The sequence below is a fragment of the Globicephala melas genome, chromosome 8 (genome assembly GCF_963455315.2).
Source record: "Globicephala melas chromosome 8, mGloMel1.2, whole genome shotgun sequence".
Taxonomy (NCBI): domain Eukaryota; kingdom Metazoa; phylum Chordata; class Mammalia; order Artiodactyla; family Delphinidae; genus Globicephala; species Globicephala melas.
The window spans coordinates 96,907,375-96,931,203 of record NC_083321.1 but is presented as its reverse complement, the minus strand read 5'-3'; the positions used below and the strand labels follow the sequence as shown (position 1 = coordinate 96,931,203).

The window sequence follows — 23,829 nt, the reverse complement described above, 5'->3', positions numbered from 1 at the left end:
AAACAAAAGTGGGAACCACAAACCAGTCACCAGGACTTTATAAGGCACAAAGCACTTTTGGTGTATATATAATTTCTTCTGAAGATGATAGATTTGAATGGTAAATAGTAAAAAGTTTCAATATTAACAGTGGAAGTTCAAGTGAGGATAGAAATTATGCAAATATGCTAGTTTGTTTCCCTCTTCAGCGCCACTTCCCACATTCTCATCCAGTGCCTCCTGCAAATTAAACTCCTATAAATGTTCAACCTTCTAACTTAATTTCAGAGTTTCCTGGATTCTTTTATGCATCCTGCATATATATCTACATGTTTCTGTTTGACCATATTAATACACGTTCCAAAGAGTTTTCCCCCAGGGGGCATAACCCACGGTCCTGTAATGACAACAGAAGTCCACAGAGCCCATAGCTGAAAGTGATGACCTCGATGATGAAAATGGTAACACTTTACTGAAGATGGTAACACAGAGAGATGGAATCCTGTCATTTATTTCCCAAGGGAGGTAGCTCTCCAGCAGCCTTTGTGACCTGATTTTCCAGATCTGCCATGAGGTTCCACTTAAACACACAACAGACACACACAAAGCCTCGGCGATTGCCAAATTATATTATTTTAACTGGCAAACGAAATCTGAAAGCCTTAGGCAAAACTTTTCACAAAGCGCATTGGGGGAAACGCCAGCTTCGATGATGGTAGAAGTTTTGATTAAGGGTTTGCCCACATCTTAAATAGTCACCCTCCTTACCACCCAGAATGGTTTTTCCTTGGATGGAATTATTACTCAATGGAAAGACAAACACTGAAATTCGGAGAAGTTTTCTATGCATTGGTATTAAACCGTAAGAAATAAACCAAGAAAATGAAGAGGGAGGGGAAGCGGCTCCTTGCCCGCGGCTTCTCCTCGGTTCTACCTGATGCCATTTTCTGTGCTCTCCCCTCGGCTGGGGGAGGCTCCCTACCATCACTCTGACTCCTGGTAAGTTCCTCATCCATTTTCACATATCTCTTCTCTATGAAACCTGTTCCAGCTTCCTCACCACGGTCCTTTCACCGCAGCCTGCATGTCCAACCCTATCGTGTATCACTGTTCATCTCACGAGGCAAGAGCGCGAGCCCTGGAGTTAAGATCCCAGGCTTCAAATCCAGGCTTACTTGGGAAGGTTACTTAACCTCGTGCCTCATCTGTAAATTGGGAAATTAACAACTGCCTCCTTGGGGTGTGTTGAAGAATAAAAAGACAATCTATGTCCAGGGCTTTGTGCAGTGTGTGGGACAAAATAACCAGGCGATACAGCGCTTACTTTCATCACACTTTTTTTTATTCGGGTATATTTCGTTCACCTTTGTATCCCCAGCACCTAACATGGTACCTAGCAGAGCATGGGCACTTAAAATATTTTTTCTTTCTTTTAACAAATGAATGAATATGTACAGCGCTTCACACTTTAAAAAGAATTTTCGCATATGTGGTCTCACCAGCACCTCCCACTAACCCTCAGAGAGAAGCAAGACGGGCACAGGACTTCTCCCTGGGAGAAACACTTTTCTCTGTCTCCATGTACAACTGTCAATCATGGGGCACCTTGTGAGCTCAAGGATGATCACAGGACCAGACTGGACTAAATAAATCATTGCTGGTGATGTTGCCGTTTGAAGAAAACACAGGGGGTGCAAAACAGATGGAATGATTCCAGTCATTGGAATTACTGTGGGAAAATTTACCCACACCTGGAACTGACATTCCAGAAGCTGCCCTTATCCAGTCTTGCCTTCTCTTGAGTTTCAGTTCTTTCTAACCAATGTTATTGAGTCAAAGGATATAGGAGATAGAGCCCTGAACTGGGTATCACTAGCCCTGAGCTCTAGGTCTGCCTCTGCCATTAGTAATGGTGGGCAAATCTCTTCATCTCTTTTAGTCTGAGTTTCAAAATCAAGTAAATGGGAACAACACTCCCTGTTCTGCTTATGTCGTTGGGTTGTTGAAGGCACCAATGAGAGGATTTGGGCTATGAGATTTTGAAAACTGCAAAGCAAATACAAAGCATTAGTATTCTCCATTTCCAGAGCAGTAGACCATTTCCTTGGTATAGAAGATTAAAAAATTAGGTTGGACCCAGCACACTTTTTCAGGAAGGGGGACCCCTTCCAGGGACCGAGAGTGGGCTCTTGTCTATCACTTGGAAATGAATTGTCTGAGAAGACACACATGCTGACAAAACAAAAGGCTTTATTGGGAAGGGGTGCCCAGACGGAAAGTAGCAGAGTAAGGGAACCCAGGACACCTGCTCTGCCACGTGGCTCACAGTCTCAGGTTTGACGGTAATGGGGTTTGTTTCCGGGTTGTCTCTGGCCAGTCATCTTGTTTGGCTTATATTTGGTCTGACTCAGCGTCCTTCCTGATGATGCACGCATCTCTCAGCCAAGATGGATTCCAATGCGAAGGATTCTGGGAGGTTGGCAGGACGTATTATGGGCTGGCATCTCCTCCCTCCCTTTGGCCCCTCCCAAATTATTCAAGCTGGCAGTAGCTTGTTAGTTCCATGTTCCTTATCAGGACCTCCCGTTGTGAGATAACTCATGCAAGCGGTCATTATCATGCCTGGCGCAGACGGGTGATTTTGGTCATTGGTTCCCTAACTCTTCCATATGCCCAATACCTAGTAAGTACAGATTCTCTCTCACTCTTTCCATGTCCTCACCTTGTTTCCTGGACCTTTTTGCCTTAGACCCACCTCACAGTCTCCTTCCTGACCTATTGCTGATCTCCTTGGCCCCTAACCCCTAAACACACTTCCTGTCTGTAGCCTGAAATGCTCTCCGCACCTTGGCTGACATTTGATACTGCTCCTCCAGCACTGCTGGCTTTGAACCATGAGAGTGTCAGGATCTTTGGCTTTTCTGGGTACTTTGTATGTGGCAAGGGTGGGTATACAGACCCAAGGCTCAAGCCAGGTCATAAGGTCAATGGGGAGCTGCTTCTTTGGTCATTTTGTGACCACTTTATCTTCCTTGCTCAGAACATGGTTTTGGGGTTTTTTTTTGTTTTTGTTTTTGCGGTACGCGGGCCTCTCACTGTTGTGGCCTCTCCCGTTGCGGAGCACAGGCTCCGGACGCGCAGGCTTAGTGGCCATGGCTCACGGGCCCAGCCGCTCCGCGGCATGTGGGATCCTCCCGGACTGGGGCACGAACCCGTGTCCGCTGCATCGGCAGGCGGACTCTCAACCACTGCGCCACCAGGGAAGCCCCAGAACGTGTTTTTTAAAAGCATTTTCTGTTACCCAATGATAAGTCTCAATGACGAAGTTCAAAAGCCAAGCTTGGGGATAATTTGTGCTGGGAAGGGTTATTACCTTTCTCTAGCTATATTAGTTTTTGTATTGATGAGGAAGCTCCCTTGAGGTCAAATCGCTGGGCTCAAGAGCTCAAGCCACTCATTTTCCTCTAGAAAAACTGAATGGAGAGAAAACAAATGGAGATTCCCTTCTCGTGCCTGGGGGCAAATATTTCACTGGCCATGGGGGAAGTGCTTCCTACACCCCCTGCCAAACATTCTTTTGGAACTTGCTTTGGCTTCAAGGGTTTTGCCCCATTTCTTTTGGAGCCCACAAAAGGCATCTCCTAGGTCTTGAGAGAGACAATTTGCAAGTCAGACGAAGTCCAACGGTGAGGTGGTCTCAGGAGGATAAAATCCTGCGAAAATACAGAACAAGGGCTGAGGGAAACCTGCTCTGGTTCCCAGGTGATTTGGTTCTCTAAGTTCTACTGATGGGTTCGGTTCCCTCGGGTAAATGAGGAAGGCAGCAGAAGCCCCGGACAAGCCAATGCAAGCAGCAGCTCCTCCCTGCCCACAAGCCTTCCCTCCTGTGGCCTCAGGCCTGCGAGCCAGAGTTCACTTCTCCGGGATCCCCTTACAGTCCAGCCCTCCAGCTGTCTGCAGCTGCGTGGCTTCCAGCAACTCACAGCTGGCTTTGCAAAGAGAAACGGCCTCTCTCTAAGGCAGTTTACCAGAAGAGATTGCTTCAGATGTGCCATGTGTTAAAACACGATTCTAAAAGCACCATTAAACGCAATGAATTGTGATGTTACATAGAAAAGGTGCACTCTGACCAGTGCCTCACCCGTAGTAGGTGCTGGCCCAGTAAGTGGCAGATTTTTCCTTCATTTCATTTTTTAAATTATTTTTATTTTATTTATTTATTTATTTTGGCTGTGCTGCGAGGCTTGCAGGATCTGAGTTCCCCAACCAGGGATTGAACCTTGGACCCTCGGCAGTGAAAGTGCAGAATTCCAACTACTGGGACTGCCAGGGAACTCCTTTCCTTCATTTCCTTGTCTCTTCTCCTTTTTAGTCATGCTGAGATGCAGAAGAGCTGGAAATACCATAAAAGCATCTTCCCTGGTGGGGGGGTTGTGGGTGCCGCAAACAGTTCATCCCATGTGCTCATTGGTGCTTGTGTGGTGTGTACACACGTGGGGGCCTGCGTGTGTGGACACTCGGGCACAGTGCCACTGAAGTTCTGTGTGCGCAGGCGTAAAGCACACCTTAGTTTCCTAATATTGATCAGACCTATTCTACACTTGAAGGTCAAGACCCTGTAGGAGAAGAAAGGGTTTAGGGACTTTTCCTCCTGAAAGCAGCCTGAAGTTGAGTTTCAAGCTTTTATGAGGTAGATTGGGTTGGGTTCAAGATAATAACCCAGTTAGAAGTCCTGGTGCAAACAATAGCTCACTCGGTGTTCTCTTTTCATTTAAATCAGAAGCTTTGCTTTCATGGCTGTTCTTATTGATATACTTTTCGACTTCTGGTTGCTTTGAGTATGAAGCTCACCACACCCAGGGGAATCTCTGCATAGACAACAGGGCTTCTTGTTGTTGTTGTTTAAAATGCTTTAAAGGCTATCAACTTCCAATCTGCCTGTTTGTGAAGGTTAAGTTCATGTCTATGTGAGGCTGTTTGTTCAGTGCTCCATAACTCTGACAGTGGCGTGAAATTTTAAAACATGCATTTATATTATACTAGTTCCTTCTACTCCTTTCCCCCATTTACTCATCCTCCTGGGACATCAAGCTATGGTTCTTTACCCTTTCTTTCTCTCTGTCCCTTCCCTCCTTCCTTCCTCTTTCCCTTCTTGCTTCCTTTTCTCCTTCCTTCTTTCCTTCCTTTCTCCCTCCCTTTCTTCTCCCTTCCTGCCTCCTCTTTCTTACTCTCCTTTCTTTATTTCCTGAGCACTGGCTTCTGTCTCTAGGCCCAGCCTCCCTTCAGCCAGGTTATGTAACCGCCAGGCAGCCTGCTCTCCGTCCCTCCACGAAACACCGCCTTCCAAACTGTGTTTTCCCTCTGATTTAACTCTTCAAAAGTAGCAGGGCTTAGGGGGACTGGGAGACCCAGGCATGAGGGAAGATTGAGACAAAAGAGCTCGTTTGCAGAGTCACAGGTATCCCAACAGTAAATCTCCCCAAAGCCCTTTTCAAATCTGGAATGATTTTCATGCAGCTGAAGAAGGTCAGGCCGCTGAGCTGTTCCTTCCTCCTTCACTGATGCTCTCCCCTCTCCCCGCTCCTGCCCCAACCTCTCTTCCCCGCAGAGCAGAGAAACGGAGCACACAGTCACGTAAAAGAAAGAAATGGATAAAGTAGGAAAGGAGTTGAAAACCTAAGGGGAAAACAATACAATGTCTTGCAATTTGGGAGTCAGGTACAGAACCCAGAAGCAATATGGTTAATATTCTCCCCGCCTTGCAAACCCTTAGTCCTTCTGAGCCCCTGGGCGCTGGCCCACTCTCCACTTGGGCTGGGAATTCTGTTATCCCTGGTCCATCCCCAGCGCAGGCAGATTTCACCTACATTCCTTTATTGCCCTGGTGGGGAGGGGGAATCACGGGGACTCAGGGGAGGCAGGGCAGACCCTGGGGACTGTCAGACACACAACACCACTCTCTGTACCACAGCTAGGATGTTAGCCCCTTCATTCTGAAGTCTGCCCAAAGTCGCAGAGTTGAAATGTCTGAATTTAACACCACTTCCCTCACCACTCTCTCAGCCAAATGTCCTTGGCTTTTCAATAGGCCTAACCTCTATTGAATCTTGATGTTTTGCATTCTTTTTCTCTTACATATTTAACCCTCAACTTGCCCTTCTCTGACTAAAGCTTCAATTACACAAATGCCTTACTTCCTGGGAAGAGAGCCTCCCTTCCTTCCTTCCTTCTTTCCTTCCTTCCTTCTTTCTTCCCTCTCTTCCATCTTTTCTTTTTACTTATTTCAGCTTTTCAGGAGGAGGGAGGGAAAGCAATGAAGGAGCCCTTGGAAACGCTGCCCAGGGACACGGCATTCCAGGAGTGTTTCCAATGTGGGTGGTGAGATGTGGGGAGGTGGCACAGGGGATGGCTTAGCCACTCTGTCCAGAGAACAGAATTCTCTTTCCCTACGACGCCCCAATTCCTTTTTGCTGTATCTGTTGAAGTAGCCTCAGAAAGCTACGATCTGATCCTTGTCCCCAGGCTTGTCTCAGGCTCTGGCACTGAACACAGTCTTCAAGTGTTGCCCCTTGAGTAGCAAAATGGGCTTATTGTCGAGTTGGCCCCTTGTGCCCTTATAAATGACCTTCTGGAGACCTTCTCTTGGCCAGTGTCTACCATGGCCAAGTCACTTCATTTACTGCCAGCTAGCACTGGTGTAAATTTTTTAAAGTTTAGATGCTTTTCATAGCTTTGCCAGCCTCGGTTTCTTTCCCCTACGAAGTCCAATGGACTTGCCAAAGGGCACAGTCTTAGTGAAGAGCAGAGCAGCAGTAAAGACTGACACACGCACCACTGTTGTTTGCACACACAGGCTGTGTCTCAATGAAGACAGCGAATCAATAACTAAGTGAACCAGCAAATATGACATACCTAGGTATCTTTCCCAGAACCAGCCTTTTGTGAAATCACAGAATTGATCCAATCATTTTTTGGGTTTTTTGGTTTGTCTGTTTTTGTTTTGCCATTATAAAGCTGAGTTTACTCTTTTTTTTTTTTTTTTTTTTGCAGTACACGGGCCTCTCACTGTTGTGGCCTCTCCCGTTGCGGAGCACAGGCTACGGACGCGCAGGCCCAGTGGCCATGGCCCACGGGCGCAGCCGCTCCGCAGCATGTGGGATCCTCCCGGACCGGGGCACGAACCCGCGCCCCCCGCAATCAGCAGGTGGACTTCCCAACCACTGCGCCACCAGGGAAGCCCCACGCTGAGCTTACTCTTAAACCGCAAGCTGATCTTTCTCGACCTCCATGTTTCTTGAGCAAGAAGCCCTTTCATGGGGTTTCTCTGTAACGAGTGTGTTACATTCCATCCTCTATGCGTGCTATCAACAGTGATTATTCCTGTGCTTATTAAGAACTTTCTATGCATCACGCCAGGTACTGAGGGCTTTATATACATTAGCTTATTTAATCTCCAAATAATCCTATGAAGTGGGTACTCTACTACTTAATTTTTCAGATGTGGAAAGTGAGGCCCAGGTAGGTTATGTCATTTACCTAATGGCTATACTTGTTCACCTGTGACGTCAAGCACCTTGTGGGAAGCACAACATTCTCTTCTTTAACTTTCCATCCACCGCAAAGTATATGTCATCAGCTCTGCATATGGTAGGCGCCAGGTTAATACGTATGCATATCCACTTCCCAAGAGGAAAAATTTTAAACCAAAGACCAAGAGAAAATCAAGGCAGGTTGTACTATGGTTCCTTCCAAGCTGACTGTGTTTAGATCCCCAGAAACCACTCCCAGACTTGAACAGAGTGGCAGTGATTCTGTAAGCAGCTGACAGTGAACTCTGGTGTCTCACACTTCAGATCTCAGTGCCACAATTGGGAATTCCAAACCCATGGCTATGTACTATAAATACAGACATTTATATCCTCTGTCAGCTAAAAATGTCACCTTTCTCATGACTCAAATTATGAACCTCTTGAGTCTGTGAGGAAGAAGTATCTGAATGCGGTTAGTATATCTACAGGAGCCTTCAAGTCAAGCAAATTTTGAGTGTTTACTTTGTTCCAGGTCCCAGCACACCAATTCCATGTTAGATAGTTTCTTATGTCTAGAAACCCAGATTTCATTGGCATTAAGTCTATCTGTATTCTTGAAGTTTCTCTCTCTTTCCATCCCCCACTTCACTGGTTAGAACAATATGACCAAAACAGAAAATTACAGGCCAATATCACTGATGAACATAGACACAAAAATACTCGACAAAATACTAGCAAACCAAATCCAACAATACATTAAAAGGCTCATATACCATGATCAAGTGGAATTTATCCCAGGGATACAAGGATTCTTCAATATCCACAAATCAATCAGTGTGATATGCCACATTAACTGAAGAATAAAAACCATATGATCATCTCATTAGATGCAGAAAAAGCTTTTGATGAAATTCAACACCCTTTATGATAAAAACTCCCCAAGAAGTGGGCATAGAGGGAACTTACCTCAAAATAATAAAGGCCATATATGACAAACCCACAGCTAAGATCATATTCAACAGTGAAAAGCTGAAAGCATTTCCTCCAAGGTCAGGAAGAAGACAAGGATGTCCACTCTCACCACTTTTATACAATATAGTTTTGGAAGTCCTAGCCATGGCAATAAAAGAAGAAAAAGAGGGCTTCCCTGGTGGTGCAGTGGTTGAGAGTCCTCCTGCTGATGCAGGGGACACAGGTTCATGCCCCGGTCCGGGAAGATCCCACATGCCACAGAGCGGCTAGGCCCATGAGCCATGGCCGCTGAGCCTGCACGTCCGGAGCCTGTGCTCCGCAACGGGAGAGGCCACAACAGTGAGAGGCCCGTGTACTGCAAAAAAAAAAAAAAAAAGAAGAAGAAGAAGAAGAAAAAGAAATAAAAGGAATCCAAATTGGCAAAGAAGAAATAAAACTGTCACTGTTTGCAGATGACGTGATACTGCACATAGAAAATTATAAAGATGCTATCAGAAAATTACTAGAGCTCATCAGTGAATTCAGTAAAGTTGAAGGATACAAAATTAATGTACAGAAATCTCTTGCATTCTTATAGACTAACAACGAAAGATCAGAAAGAGAAATTAAGAAAACAATCCCATTTACCACCACATCAAAAAGAAAAAAATACCTAGGAATAAACCTACCTGAGGTAAAAACCTGTACTCTGAAAACTATAAGACACTGATGAAAGAACTCAAAGATGACACAAAGGGATGGAAAGATATACCATGTTCTTGGATTAGAAGAATCAATAGTGTCAAAATGACTATACTACCCAAGTCAATCTACAGATTCAGTGCAATCCCTATCAAACTACGAATGGCATTCTTCACAGAACTAGAGCAAAACAAAATTTACATTTGAAAAGAAAGACAAAAGACCTCAAATAGCCAAAGCAATCCTGAGAAAGAAAAACGGAGCTGGAGAAATCAGGCTCCCTGACTTCAGAATATACTACAAAGCTACCATAATCAAAACAGTATGGTACTGGCACGAAAACAGTAATATAGATCAATGGAACAGGATAGAAAGCCCAGAAATAAACCCACACACCTGTGGTCAATTAATCTATGACAAAGGAGGCAAGAATATACAATTGAGAAAAGAGCAGTATCTTCAATAAGTGGTGCTGAGAACACTGGAAGCTACATGTAAAAAAATGAAATCAGAACACTTTCTAACACCATACACAAAAGTAAACTCGTAATGGATCAAAGACCTAAACGTAAAGCTGAATAATATAAAACTCTTAGAGGAAAACATAGGCATAACACTCTTTGATATAATCGCAGTAAGATCTGTTTTGATCCACCTCCTAGAGTACTGAAAATAAAACCAAAAATAAACAAATGGGAAGTAATTAAACTTAAAAGCTTTTTCACAGCAAAGAAATCATAAACATAATGAGAAGACAATCCATAGAATGGGAGAAAATATTTTCAAACAAAGCAAACGACAAGGGATTAATCTCCAAAATATACGAATAGCTCATGCAGCTCTATGTCAAAAAACAACAACAAAAACAAACAACCCAATCAAAAAAATGGGCAGAAGATCTAAACAGACATTTCTTCAAAGAAGACATACAGATGGCTAAAAGCACATAAAAAGATGCTCAACATCACTAATTATCAGAGAAATACAAATCAAAACTACAGTGAGGTATCACCTCACACCAGTCAGAATGGCCATCATTAAAAAGCATGCATACAAACAATAAATGCTTGAGAAGGTGTGGAGAAAAGGGAACCCTCCTTCACTGTAGGTAAGAATGTAAATTGGTACAACCACTACTGATAATAATATGGAAGTTCCTTAAAAAACTAAGAATAGAGCTACCATATGATCCAGGAATCCCACTCTTGGGCATATATCTGGAGAAAACCATAATTTGAAAAGATACATGCATCCCAATGTTCATTGCATCACTATTTACCAGTACAATAGCCAAGCCATGGATACAGCCTAAATGTCCATTGACAGAGGAATAAAGATGTGGTGCATATACACAATGGAATATTAATCAGCCATAAAAAAGAAGGAAATATTGCCATTTGCAGCAACATGGATGGATCTAGAGATTATCATACTAAGTGAAGTCAGAGAAAGACAAATATCACATGATATCACTCATATGTGGAATCTAATTTTTAAAAAATGATACAAATGAACTTATTTACAAAAAAGAAATAGACTCACAGATTTGGAAAACAAAGTTATGGTTACCAAAGGAGATACTTGTGGGGGGTATAAATTAGGAGCTTGGGATTAACATATATGCACTATTATATGTAAAATAGATAACCAACAAGGACCTACTCTATAGTATCTATAGCACAGGGAACTCTACTCAATATTTTGTAATAACCTATATGGGTTAAAAAAATCTGAAAAAGAATGAATATATGTACATGTATAACTGAGTCACTTTGCTGTACACCTGAAACTAATAACATTGTAAATCAACTGTACTCCAATTAAAAAAAAATAATAATATGACCAAAGAAAACACAGGGTCTAGCCAACACTCAGTGCTTCAGAGTTGAGTGGAGATCATGCTATTTTGGTCCCTGTTTTACCAGTTTGTTGGAAATTGTTAGTATATTCCTGAATTATGTCTCAGATATCTGTTGTTGGCTCCATTTCCAGCTCAGGCTCAAAGGCAGTCCCAAGCCTAGTTCTCTAGATCAGGTGAAGGTACTTGCTGCAACCCACAGTGACAATGGTTTTACCCCTAGATGTAGTTTATTGCAAGCTGAATAACTCCAGAGCAATCTGTCGTCAGTGTCTACCAACTGCCAGGGTTGGGTGCTAAGAACCCGAAAGGGCAGAGGAAAGAGGAAAGGCCTCTCTGGCAACACTCAGTTATTCCAAGAGAGACTCTTCTAAGAAATAATCAATACCACGAGTGCCCTTTACTGGAACAAGAACCAGAAGACACAGAGGAAAGAAGAGACAAGGTGTCCTAACACACAGGAAGCTTCAAGACTAAGATGGTGGCCTGAGAAATAGGATGCACCTCCATAAAAAGACATAGGACACAAAGAAAACATGACTTTAAATAAATAAATGGCAAATTATACGCATAATTTGTCTCTCCTCTGCTCCCAGAGATGAAATCAGACCATGAGCTCAAGTATGGAGCCAGAGAGGTGAATGGCCCAAGCACATCATTTAATCACCTTGGTAAACCGTCTGGACTCTTCAGTTTGAACAACTCATATGAATGTACAACAGGGAAGAAAACAAACAAAATATTTCCTTCAAAGCGGTGACTATAATTTCACTGACCTCCAGAGCATTCTTCTAATAAGGTCACAGTGCTATGATGCTGCATTCTCTGACCTCCCCTATCCAGACTCCAGGGCTTTTTTCCATATTCACATGGAACCTCTCTGTCATCCTTCCTTTCAACTGCTATTTATTCTGAACCTCTGGACTCCAGAAAGCTGACATTTGGGATGCAGAGTGATCTAGACCTTCATGAGTGGTTGGTTCCCATTCAATCCCAATTGAAATGTGACTTGTGCCTGCTCTCATCCCTGCTGGTGGCCTGCTTCCCCGCTCACCCAACCAATGGCAAAGAGGGAGACACCATAGTAGGTATCAAAATGGAATCTCAAGGGAAAGATGCAATGACCTTGAAGAGGAGGCCACACAAATAAGAAACTGAAACAGCTGTGATGCCAACCTACGAAAAATGATATCAAAGGAAAGGCTGATCAAAGAGCAATCCAAGGGCTCTGAGCTAAAGATGCAGAGGGGAGCATTAAAATCCCTTCTCCAGCCATGCTGGTGGATTTTACTTCCACTGAAGCACAAAGAAGACCTTTTAAAAGACCAGAACTGGAGCATGAGAACCCTGGTTAGGAGCTCAGACTCTGCCTGATTCCCAGTACTGCCTCTCACCAGCTAGGTGATCTTATAATTTGTTGAATTACAGGTTCCTGTCTGTAAAATGGGGATAATCCTACCAACCTCAAAGGAATATTTCCAGGTTTAAATGAGATCATAACACGAGCACTTCTGTAGTACCTACTATATGCCAGACATCAATAAACACGATATTTATTAAGTAACTTGCCCAAGGTCACACAGCTAGAAAGTGGCCAAGTGGTGACTGGAACCCAGGAAGGCTGGTTCCAGCCTGTGTTCTTATCTACACACCTCTCAATACAATGCCCATAAATCACTCAGCCTGGTGCCTGGGATGTGATAATCATGTCGTACATGTCAGCTATCATTTTATTATTTTTCTTGGCATAAGAAAAAAATGCTTATCAATAGAGACTGAGGGAGGAAAGAGGCTCTGGAATGCAATACCTGGAGCTCTGCGTGCCAGAAGAGTTGTTTGGGGAGAATTCAGAAAGAACTCAAAGAAATGTGACGTAGCTGCTTCCTGGAGCTGTGTCTGGCTCACACAAGTGTTCTTGGTCTAGCACCATCGTCTTTTCTGTTTTCTAAGACTGACTCAGAGCTCTAGGTCTCAGTGGAGAATTGTACATGACCCTCACCTTCTCATTTTATACACGAGTAAATTGAAATCCAAGTTATATCATTTGATTATAGAAGCTTTGTAAATTGGCAACAAAACTAATACTTGAATGAAAGTCTCCTGATGCCCAGATAACGCCGTCTCCCAAACCTACAGCCAATACATATACCAGCTTTTCTAGATTTCAAAACGCCTTGCACATTGCGTGCATAAGTGCAGTCCTCTTGGCTAAATAAGCGATTTAATTATTGATTTGGTAAATACAATTATGACAATGATTCATCACAGGGAAGACAGTTACGCAACATCTCTCTCCATTTCCTTCTAATGGCCTACAGGGGTGGAGGCGTGGCGCTTAAATCAGAAGGTCCCTAATTACCTACCACAATCCTCTTGGTCTTCAATGGTCCTGAGGTTTGAGGACCTGTTTGCCCGTGCTGAGACCCAAAAGCTCACATCGAATTAGGTCGTTCAAGTGCTCCAGAGGGGACATGAAACACTGAAATTAGGGACCTCCTTCCACTCCCCACAAAAGATCCTTTGCCTTTAAGGACTCCTTTTAAAAGCCAGCAAGTGTTCTCTGATCCTTCTTAATAAAGTGCCCCGGCAGCAGCGCGCCCCTTCCTTGAGATCTGTGCAGTCTCATTAAATTTGATGTGTCACAGAGGGCTTGGTTCCGTGAAAGGGAGGCTATGGGAGAACTGGAGGCTGCCAGCTTTCCTAAGGAAACGTAATTCATTACGGCTTCTCAAAATGGACGCCCCTCTGGCTTCCTGCTCCATTGATTTTTTCCCCCTTTGCAAGTAACAAGTGAAGGGCCAGCTCAGCCTGCAGATTTAACCCTTATTAACAGCCGTTTAAATTAGAGATGTGGTTTGATGGAGAGACAGGAGCCTTCGTAGATCCCCACTCAAAGGAAACCAAGAAGAGATGATTAAGGGTGAAAGCACGCTAGGCCGGCGATGCGGCATCTATCCCCATCTGAGGAGAGTCTCGCACCGCTATTAAGTATCTACCCAAATAATGCGTGCCTACTTTCCCCTGATTAAATATTCATGACCCACTCCTTCCTCCCCCGTCCCTTTTGAAAGAGCAATGGAGGAAGGAGGATTTGCTGCTCTCCACGAAGTGACGAACAGGAGGACAATGGCAGACCACCAGCCTGCCCGACCACTGCCTCCTCAGCAGGACTGATTCAGAACATCGAGGATGATGACCTACCTGGCTGCAGGCTTCCCTGAGACCTCGGAGTGAAAAGACGGTTGTTCTGGTGCTCCTGCGTGGCCGAACCTGAAGGAGGCCCACCCGGTCTGGGAACAGATCCTGCAGAACAGAGAGCAGATTCCTCATGCAAATGCCAGCTTCACCTCAGTCTCTGGGGACCAGTGTGTGCAGGGGCCACACAAGCTAACCAGGGAGCAAAACTGCAAGGGCAGCGCTGTGATAAAGAGAGGGCGAAGACATCCAGGATGAGGCTGCCCATCCCAGCCTCTCTTCCCGTTTTACGTGCAGCCTCGTAATGCCTCAGATTCCTTAGGCCCCTAACCCTACGTGGTCTTAGGGGTGCCATCGTCATTGTTCCTCTGAATTTGTCCCTTAAGAGAAGAACATGGGGCATTATACCAGGTACAGCAGACAAAGCAAGACCTACCTGCCCACTGGGAAAATGAGCCATGGTAAAAGACCATCTTAGGGAAGGGTGGGGACAATGTGTCCCTCAAGCAGTAAAGCCCACTCTGTTCATATCTCTGCTCCCCACTTTTGCTAACAACCCTCATCTTCACTCTAAACATAAAAAAAATAACCCCCAGAATCAGGGTCATATCCTTTGGAAAATGGATACACGAATAACAACACAGCTGTAAAAATGAAAAGCATCAAGGTGCCTCTCTCATGTTCATACTCTATAAACTTATTTTTCTGACTTGCAGCATCTAACTCAAGGAATCTAAAGAGAAACATTCTATGACAGAAACAAAATAAGACAGGCCCAAATAAGTCCGGGGCTGACAGCACTGACATTTACATATTAAGTGAACGAGGATGTCAGCTCACTTCATTCTTATTTTACTTTCAACTGAAGTGCGTAGAAGAACTTTCGGGAGTCTAAATTTATCAGAGCAACTCACAGTGCACAAACTTTAGTACACCCTAGTTTTGACTCTACAAAGAGTAATTCTTCCCCCCATCCCGCCCCCCAAGTCCCAAAATAGGACGGACATATATAGAACACGTGGCAATGCCTCTCCACATCCTCCTCCATTCACCTTGGTGACTTTTAGGCAAGTTTTTCTGGGAGACTCAAAGTGTACACAGAGTTAGTTATAAATAGGGTTTTCTTCAAACTGTTTTGAAACAAAGTTTCAAAGTATTCACAGTGTCAGAGAGAGTTACTGCCAGCTTATGCTCACCATGACGTGGGGAACATCAGAAATATAGGCTTTCCACGGTTTTTACTAATTGACTCCATCAGGGAAGTGCACCAAGATGAAGCATTGGGAAAATAAACTATAAATTTCCAACGTATGTCCAGTCCAGGGGCAGATGAAGGGAGGAGCATGCTGTATGAACTGCCAAGAGCTTTCAGGTTCAGAACAAGGGTCCAAGCAAGACACAGTCTTGGCAAAAGCTTGTTCCTCTTAATTTCAAATTCGCAAGTATGTGCAGGGAAATGTAATCCCTGTTTGTTTTTTTTTCTGAGACACTTTCCCTTTCTAGAACATCCAAGCCCTGCTTTACAGGCACGTATCACATGAAAAAGGAGCTAGTCACGTGGAGGAAACTTTCCTGCCAAGCAAGGAAGTTACACAGCAGTAAGAAGTGGTGCATTGTGAGGTGGGTACTTCAAGAGGTCTTCTGCTCATCTACACCCTGCAGTCCCACAGTGAAATACTTCTCTGGCCCCTAAAAATGTACAGAGTGATAAAGATAAAAGTGGGGGGCTTCCCTGGTGGCGCAGTGGTTGAGAATCTGCCTGCTAATGCAGGGGACACGGGGTCGTGCCCTGGTCTGGGAAGATCCCACATGCCGCGGAGCAACTAGGCCCGTGAGCCACAACTACTGAGCCTGCGCATCTGGAGCCTGTGCTCCGCAACAAGAGAGGCCGCGACAGTGAGAGGCCCTCGCACTGCGATGAAGAGTGGCCCCCGCTTGCCACAACTAGAGAAAGCCCTCGCACAGAAATGAAGACCCAACACTGCCAAAACTAAAAATAAATAAATTAAAAGAAGGCTCAACCTTTAAAAAGAAAAGAAAAGTGGGGACTAGGGAAGGAAGAAAAAAACGGATACTGCTGAGCACTTAGTATGACCCAGAAGTACTTAAGAAATTGACAGGTGTTGTTCATTTCATTTTTGCAACAACTTCTATGAGGTCAATTATCTTTTTCACTTAAAGATGAAGACCCTGAGGACCAGATGGGTTGGGTGGACTTCTCCAAGGTGGTAGGGGCTGAGGGAGAACTAGGGTCACAACGTATCTAATTTTGAAGCCACTGTGTTTCCACTCTACAATAGTGTCGCCAATGGCAAGGGTCTTCAGAAACCACAGAACCAAACACCATGGAGGTCACAAAACAGTGGAAACAAGAATCTTGATTCTTAGCTCAGTCTTATTTCTCATGATAGCAGAGTGTGTTTGCTTCAAAATGTTTGTGTGCTCCATTGAACTTCTAAAATGAGTCTAGCATTCTCCTGTTACAAAACTTAACTCAGTATCATATGCAGTCAGGCACAAGCCATACTATACAACAGTGATGACAGTAAAGGTGGACCGTATACATATTTACTTGTGCCCAGTATACTATAAAGATCCTAGGGTTAAAAAAAAAAAATCCAGGGGCTTCCCTGGTGGCACAGTGGTTGAGAGTCTGCCTGCCGATGCAGGGGACGCGGGTTCGTGCCCCGGTCCGGGAAGATCCCACATGCTGCGGAGCAGCTGGGCTCGTGAGCCATGGCCGCTGAGCCTGCGCGTCCGGAGCCTGTGCTCTGCAGAGGGAGAGACTGCAACAGCGAGAGGCCCGCGTACCGCAAAAAAAAAAAAAAAAAATCCATACAGGCAAGCCTCAGCCTGGCCTCCTAACCCCACTCACAATACCCTCCGCCTACCTTCTACCCAATAACACTATTATCATTGGAAACTAAGAAGACACTGTCAAGGCAAAAGCAGACATAAACAGATATTCACATAACACAACAGAGAAGTGGTCTGAATTCCCACAGTGAAGGTAGAACGCCTCGTCGGCAGCCTCCTTCCCTGATCACTAACACAAGTGCAAAACTTTCCCCTGGCCCCAAACTCGGTCTAACTTGTCTCCCTACTTCTAGTCTAAGCACAGAGCCCACCAACCTTATTCCCTTCCCCTGCTTTTCCTTTTAGTCACCCCCACCTACAGCTAAATCACTTTTTCATCCACACCACATATTCCATACCATCTTTTCAACAAGTCTCTTCTTTGGCGTCCTGTGGAATCCTGCTTAATGAGCAAACTCCCACATGGCTGCAAATCCTCACGCCAGCATTCTTTCCACCTCGCTGTCAAATGGAAATGTGGCTTTCCCTTAACTGGAACTAGCTCTCAAACCCCTTTCCCGAAGCTGCTTTCTCTTTCCTGACCGCAACTCAAAAAAGGTCACACTTGCTTTCAACCTACCTTGCAGAGCGTTGTCCTGCCGCCATCGCCCGAGAGCTCTTCTCCTTGGCAAGTCTTTTCCCTCACTCCTTAATGTACGCTTCTGACCTTTAATCTGGAGCACGTGCTCTCCAGGAGCACACTGAGCTTTTATTGATGACTGATGACCTAAGCCTCTCAGCATCTCAACCTCCTCAACATCAATGACCTTCACCTCCTTTCTGTTTCTCAGCACAAAGCAGTGGCTCTCAAAGCATAGGACCACTAGCATCAGCATCACCTGAAACGTGTTAGAAATGCAAATCTCAGGCCCTGCCTAGACCTGTAGAATCAGAGTTTTCAGGGGTGGGGCTGGCAATCTGTGCTTTAACAAGCCCTCCAGGTGATTCTGATGCACAAAAGTTTGAGAACCACTAATGCAGAGGAGGGCCCCACCATGGATCATGTATCAATTGGAGATTTTCAACTCTAAGACCTCTGCTTCACCAACTTGTCCTCATGTTTCCTATTCTCTCAGCCTTGTTAATCTAATATTTGCCATGGTCTGAAGATCTAAAGCCTCTTCTGGCCTCACCGTCACCCAATCTGGATCCTGGTCAGCATTTCCATGATGCCTCTAAGCTTGCAACTGCTACTAAACTGGTTTCCCCTAAATTTGGACATTTGGCACAAGCTATGAAATTGTGCTGATTGAATCCAAGCTAGCTCTCTTATCTGGACCATCGATGCTGGTTTATAACCATAGTATTCATTTCTTTAGGGTTGGTTAATTTGTTCTTTACAATATTTCTAAAATTTATCCACTTTCTTCAATACTGACATTTCCACCTTGTCTTCCACACTTTCAGCCACTTGGCTTGACTCTTACTTTACTTAAAAACAAAGGCACCCAATCAAGTTCCCTCCATTTCTACCCACTGCTCTCCAAATCATCTCAAGAGCTGCTTCTCCCAAAGTAGAAGCGTCCTGCTCTCTTACGCTCTGAATCTTCTCCCTCATGACTCCACCAGAACCTCGCTCCTCAGGAATGCCAGTGGAATGTAGGGCCTCTAAGAAGGAAAGTTCAAGACCATGTCTTGCCAGAGGGCAGAGGAGGTTGTCAGTGATTAATAGTGTCATATGCCAGAAATAGATCCAAGATAATGAAACTGAGGAAAGGTTGTTTTGTTTGGGCCATTACTAGATAACTGGTTTCAAAATTGCTGTTTTAGTAGAGAGGTGAGGACAGAAGACAGATTGCAGGAGGTTAAGAGAATGAAGTAAGGATGTAAGGGTGTGTATGGCCCACTATTAAGAGAAATTTAGCCATGCAGCAAAAAAATGAGAGTAGAAATGTAGCTAAAGAGACTGAGGACTCAATGGACAGTCTTCTCTCCACCATTAGTGAGATCTGTGTTTGTTTTATGCAAAGGGAAAGCAGCCAGTAGAGAGGGACAGAATAAAGACACTGGAAGATGGGTTAATTAAAGGAGAAAAGTCCTGCAAGGGACACAAAAACATGGCGTAGACAGCAAAATTGGAGGGGTCTATTCATCAGGACTCCTGACTGCAAAGGACAGTATATCTTCATCAACTAACTTAGGCTAAAACAGAAACAGACTGGCTCACATGACCAGCAAGAGGAGTGTAACAGGATATGACTGTACCCAGAGGTTTGATGTTTCCGGGACCACTGTCTCACCTCTGCTGCACTGTATGTATCTTCCATACTCTCTCCCATGAAGACAAGCACAGACTACACCCATTCCACAGGCTGCTCCTGCTGTATATGTTCCCAGAAAATAGAGCATTTCTCCTCAGCTCTGGTCAAATACCATCAAGACAGATCGGGCCAGTCTGACTTTCATGCCCAGTCCTATGGTCAGGGGAAGAGGAAGAAGCCAGAGTGTTCGGATCCACAGTCCTCATGAGAAACATATGCACGGAAGAAGAGAACTCTTCACTCTCTCACAGAAGGTATGATGCCTTGACCAACAGACTGGGAAGAAATGAGGTACAGGAGAGACAGTGCCACTTAGCCAGGGTCAGCCCCAGATAGGAACAAAGGCATCTCTCAGACACTACGTTGGGTGTGAAGGTATATATATGTGTGTGTATGTACATTATATATAATATATACATATATAATGTATGTACATATATAATGCATATATGGGTGTATTTGTATACTTACATATGCACATGCATACATATGTATAGTTATACAGTTGAAGAGGCGTGTCACTGGCCAGGTGCTCTGAAAGCAGATGCTGAGACAGTTTGGTTTGCAAGATGTTTATTGGGGATCCACACCTGTGAAAGGCAGGAAGAAGCTGTATTTGTCAGAGGACAATGTAGAACTGTAATGCGGACCTCCTTCAACCCAGAGAAGCGCTCTGGAGTGGGTGTTGCTAGTCAGAGGTGTCTTACATCAATTAGAAATAGCTGGACCAGGGGACTTCCTTAGTGGTCCAGTGGTTAAGAACCCACCTTCCATTGCAGGGGACATGGGTTCGATCACTAGTCGGGGAACTAAGATCCCACATACTGTGGGGCAACTAAGCCTGTGCGCCACAACTACTGAGCCCTCGCACTCTAGAGCCCATGAGCCACAACTAGAGAGAAGCCTGCACGCCGCAACTAGAGAAGGCCGTGTGCCACAACAAAAGATCCCACATGCTGCAATGAAGATCCCGTGTGCCGCAACTAGGACCTGACACAGCCAAATAAATTTAATTAATTAATTAATTAATTAAAAAAAAGAAATACCTGGACCAAAGTGCCAGGGCCTTTATACACCTGTGTCGCTCACAGTCACTGGAGGTGGGCTGTCCCAGGGAAGGTATGATCTCAGGGGAGGTCATGCTCTCTATAGCTGAAGCAGAGTCAGAAGATGCTGACAGCTGAAAGCTGCTCTCTGTATTTCCCAGAACAGGGCAGCGAGCCCTTCTTTAAAGAGGGATCTCGATGGTGCATCTCCATGTGTACCGTGCAAGAGTGGAAGAATAGAAGAGCTTCAGGGCAGTGAAACTACTCTGTATGATACTGCAGTGGAGGGTAGATTTCATTACACATTGCTTCAAACACATAGAATGTACAACACCAAGAGTGAACCCTAATGGTAACTATGGACTTTGCTTTTAATTTAGTTTTATTTATTTATTTTTATACATCAGGTTCTTATTAGTTAACTCTTTTATACATACTATTGTATATCTGTCAACCCCAATCTCCCAATTCATCCCACTACCACCCCTGCCCTGCTTTCCCCCCTTGGTGTCCATAGGTTTGTTCTCTACATCTGTGTTTCTATTTCTGCCTTGCAAACTGGTTCATCTGTACCATTTTTCTAGATTCCACATATATGCGTTTAATATACAATATTGGTTTTTCTCTTTCTGACTTACTTCACTCTGTATGAAAGTCTCTAGGTCCATCTACATCTCTGCAAATGATCCAATTTCATTCCTTTTTATGGCTGAGTAATATTCCATTGTGTATATATACCACATCTTCTTTATTCATTCGTCTGTCGATGGGCATTTAGGTTGCTTCCATGAACTGGCTATTGTAAATAGTGCTGCAATGAACAATGAGGTGAATGTGTCTTTTGATTTATGGTTTTCTCAGGGTATATGCCCAGTAGTGGGATTGCTGGGTCATATGGTAATTCTATTTTTAGTTTTTTAAGGAACCTCCCTACTGTTCTCCATAGTGGCTGTATCAATTTACATTCCCACGAACAGTGCAAGAGGGTTCCCTTTTCTCCACACCCTCTCCAGCATTTGCTGTTTGTAGATTTTTTGACTATGCCCATTCTAACCGATGTGAAGTGATACCTCATTATGACTCTTAGAGGAAAACATAAGAACGCTCTTTGACATAAATCACAGCAAGATCTTTTTTGGCCCATCTCCTAGAGTAATGGAAATAAAAACAAAAATAAACAAATGGGACCTAATGAAACTTAAAAGCTTTTGCACAGCAAAGGAAACTATAAACAAGATGAAAAGACAACCCTCAGAATGGGAGAAAATATTTGCAAATGAATCAACAGACAACGGATTAATCTCCAAAATATAAAAGCAGTTTATGCAGCTCAGTATTAAAGAAAAACAACCCAATCAAAAAATGGGGAGAAGACCTAAATAGACATTTCTCTAAGGAAGACATACAGTAGCCAAGAGGCACATGAAAAGCTGCTCAACATCACTAATTATTAGAGAAATGCAAATCAAAACTACAAAGAGGTATCACCTCACACCAGTTAGAATGGGCATCATCAGAAAATCTACAAACAATAAACGCTGGAGAAGGTGTGGAGAAAAGGGAACCCTCTTGCACTGTTGGTGGGAATGTAAATTGATACAGCCACTATGGAGAACAGTATGGAGATTCCTTAAAAAACTACCTTATGATTCAGCAATGCCACCCCTGGGCATATATCCAGAGAAAACCATACTTCAAAAAGACACATGCACCACAATGTTCATTGCAGCACTATTTACAATAGCCGGGACATGGAAGCAACCTAAATGTCCATTGACAGAGGAATGGGTAAAGAAGACGTGATACAATGGAATATTAGCCTTAAAAAAGAATGAAATAATGCCATGTGCAGCAACATGGATTGCTAGAGATTGTCATACTGAGTGAAGTCAGACAGAGAAAGACAAATATCATATGATACCGCTTATATGCCGAATCTAAAAAATGGGTACAAATGAACTTATCTACAAAACAGAAATAGAGTCACAGAGGTAGAAAACAAATTTACGGTTACCAGGAGGAAAGGGTGGGTGGGGGAGGGATAAATTAGGAGATTGGGATTGACATATACACACTACTATATATAAAATAGATAACTAACAAGGACCTACTGTATAGCACAGGGAACTCTACTCAGTACTTGGTGATGACCTATATGGAAAAGAATGTAAAAAAGAGTGGATATAGGTATGTGTATAACTGGTTCACTTTGCTGTAAACCTGAAACTAACACTACATTGTAAATCGACTATACTCCAATAAAAATTAAAAAAGAAAAAGCTGCTCGGCGGCTCTGCCTGAGCGTGTGCAAGAGTAGAAAGAGAAAATGAAATTAACTAAGTTCACTTACGAGAAGTTGAAACTTAGGGCCAATATGGTCTGCTGCACCATCCATGGGATTGAATTATGTGTCCACTGCCATTAAGAATGAAGGGTTTATCATTTCCTAATTACTTAAACACATTATAAAAGAAATGTGTGTAAGGACGCTGTTTGATTCCTAGACAGGCCTCTGAAATATACCATGTTCAGAGGAATTTTAAATAATTTTTTAATGGTCCAGGCCCTATACAGATCACATAGAAAACCTGACCTCTGACCACTGTTGTAAATCAAAAATGATTAATTTAACCTTTCTCTCCTTCTATGTAATGATCCATGGCAGATACGGTTCTGACCACTCCTGTTCTGAGCACTTGTTAGCTCTACTCAGTCAGTAAACATTTACTGAATACCCCACTATATGCTAGATGTTAGGCTGGGCCCAGTAGAAACAATGGTTATTAACACGATGTCGCTTATCTTCAAGAAAACCTCGGTTTTGTATGTGAGATAGGCCCATCATCGGCAATCGCAAATAAAGGGTGCCAAGTATTAAGATTATGTTCGTAGTATGTGTTCAACTAGTCAGTCATATCATACTACTATATCAGGAGAGATGGAAGAGAAGGTACATTAACTGAATGCCTACTGTTTGCTCTATATTTTATATAGGTCATCTCATTTACTCTTCACAAGAGTTCTACACAGTAGATATCACTTGCCCCACGCTCTATGGCTCAAGGAAGAAAGTCACTTACCCAGGGCTAGGTGTTTAAAAAGCCTGGACCAGGATCTCTCTCTCCAAAGCCCAGCTATTTTCCCAATAACCTAAAGCCTCCTGGGGTGCTACATTTATCTGTATATGTCTGTCTCTTAGAATGGACTGTATTCATTTTAGGGTGAGAATCTTACCTACCTCATTATTTTCCGCCTATGCCAAAGTATACTGATTAGTTGGTCAACAAATATGCATTTCATAACCAAAATGTAGTACAAGGTTCACAAAACGATGTTCCCTAGAAGAACATAATTGGCATTGAGTTATTATTTGTAAGAAAAAAATGAATGAAAGAGAGACTGTATGAATGAATCAATGAAGGCATGAATGAAGGCTGAACTTGCTTTTGGCT

General features: G+C 43.7%; 1 long non-coding RNA gene across 2 annotated transcripts in view; it reads right to left on the bottom strand.

The window, feature by feature from the left end:
- LOC138842785 (uncharacterized) overlaps positions 1–23,829 on the bottom strand; it is a 259,732-nt gene that overhangs the window by 127,854 nt on the left and 108,049 nt on the right. For both annotated transcript variants that reach the window (XR_011377636.1, XR_011377637.1), the window contains exon 2: positions 14,221–14,322. This is a non-coding gene — a long non-coding RNA (uncharacterized lncRNA). The remainder of the gene's footprint in view (positions 1–14,220; positions 14,323–23,829) is intronic.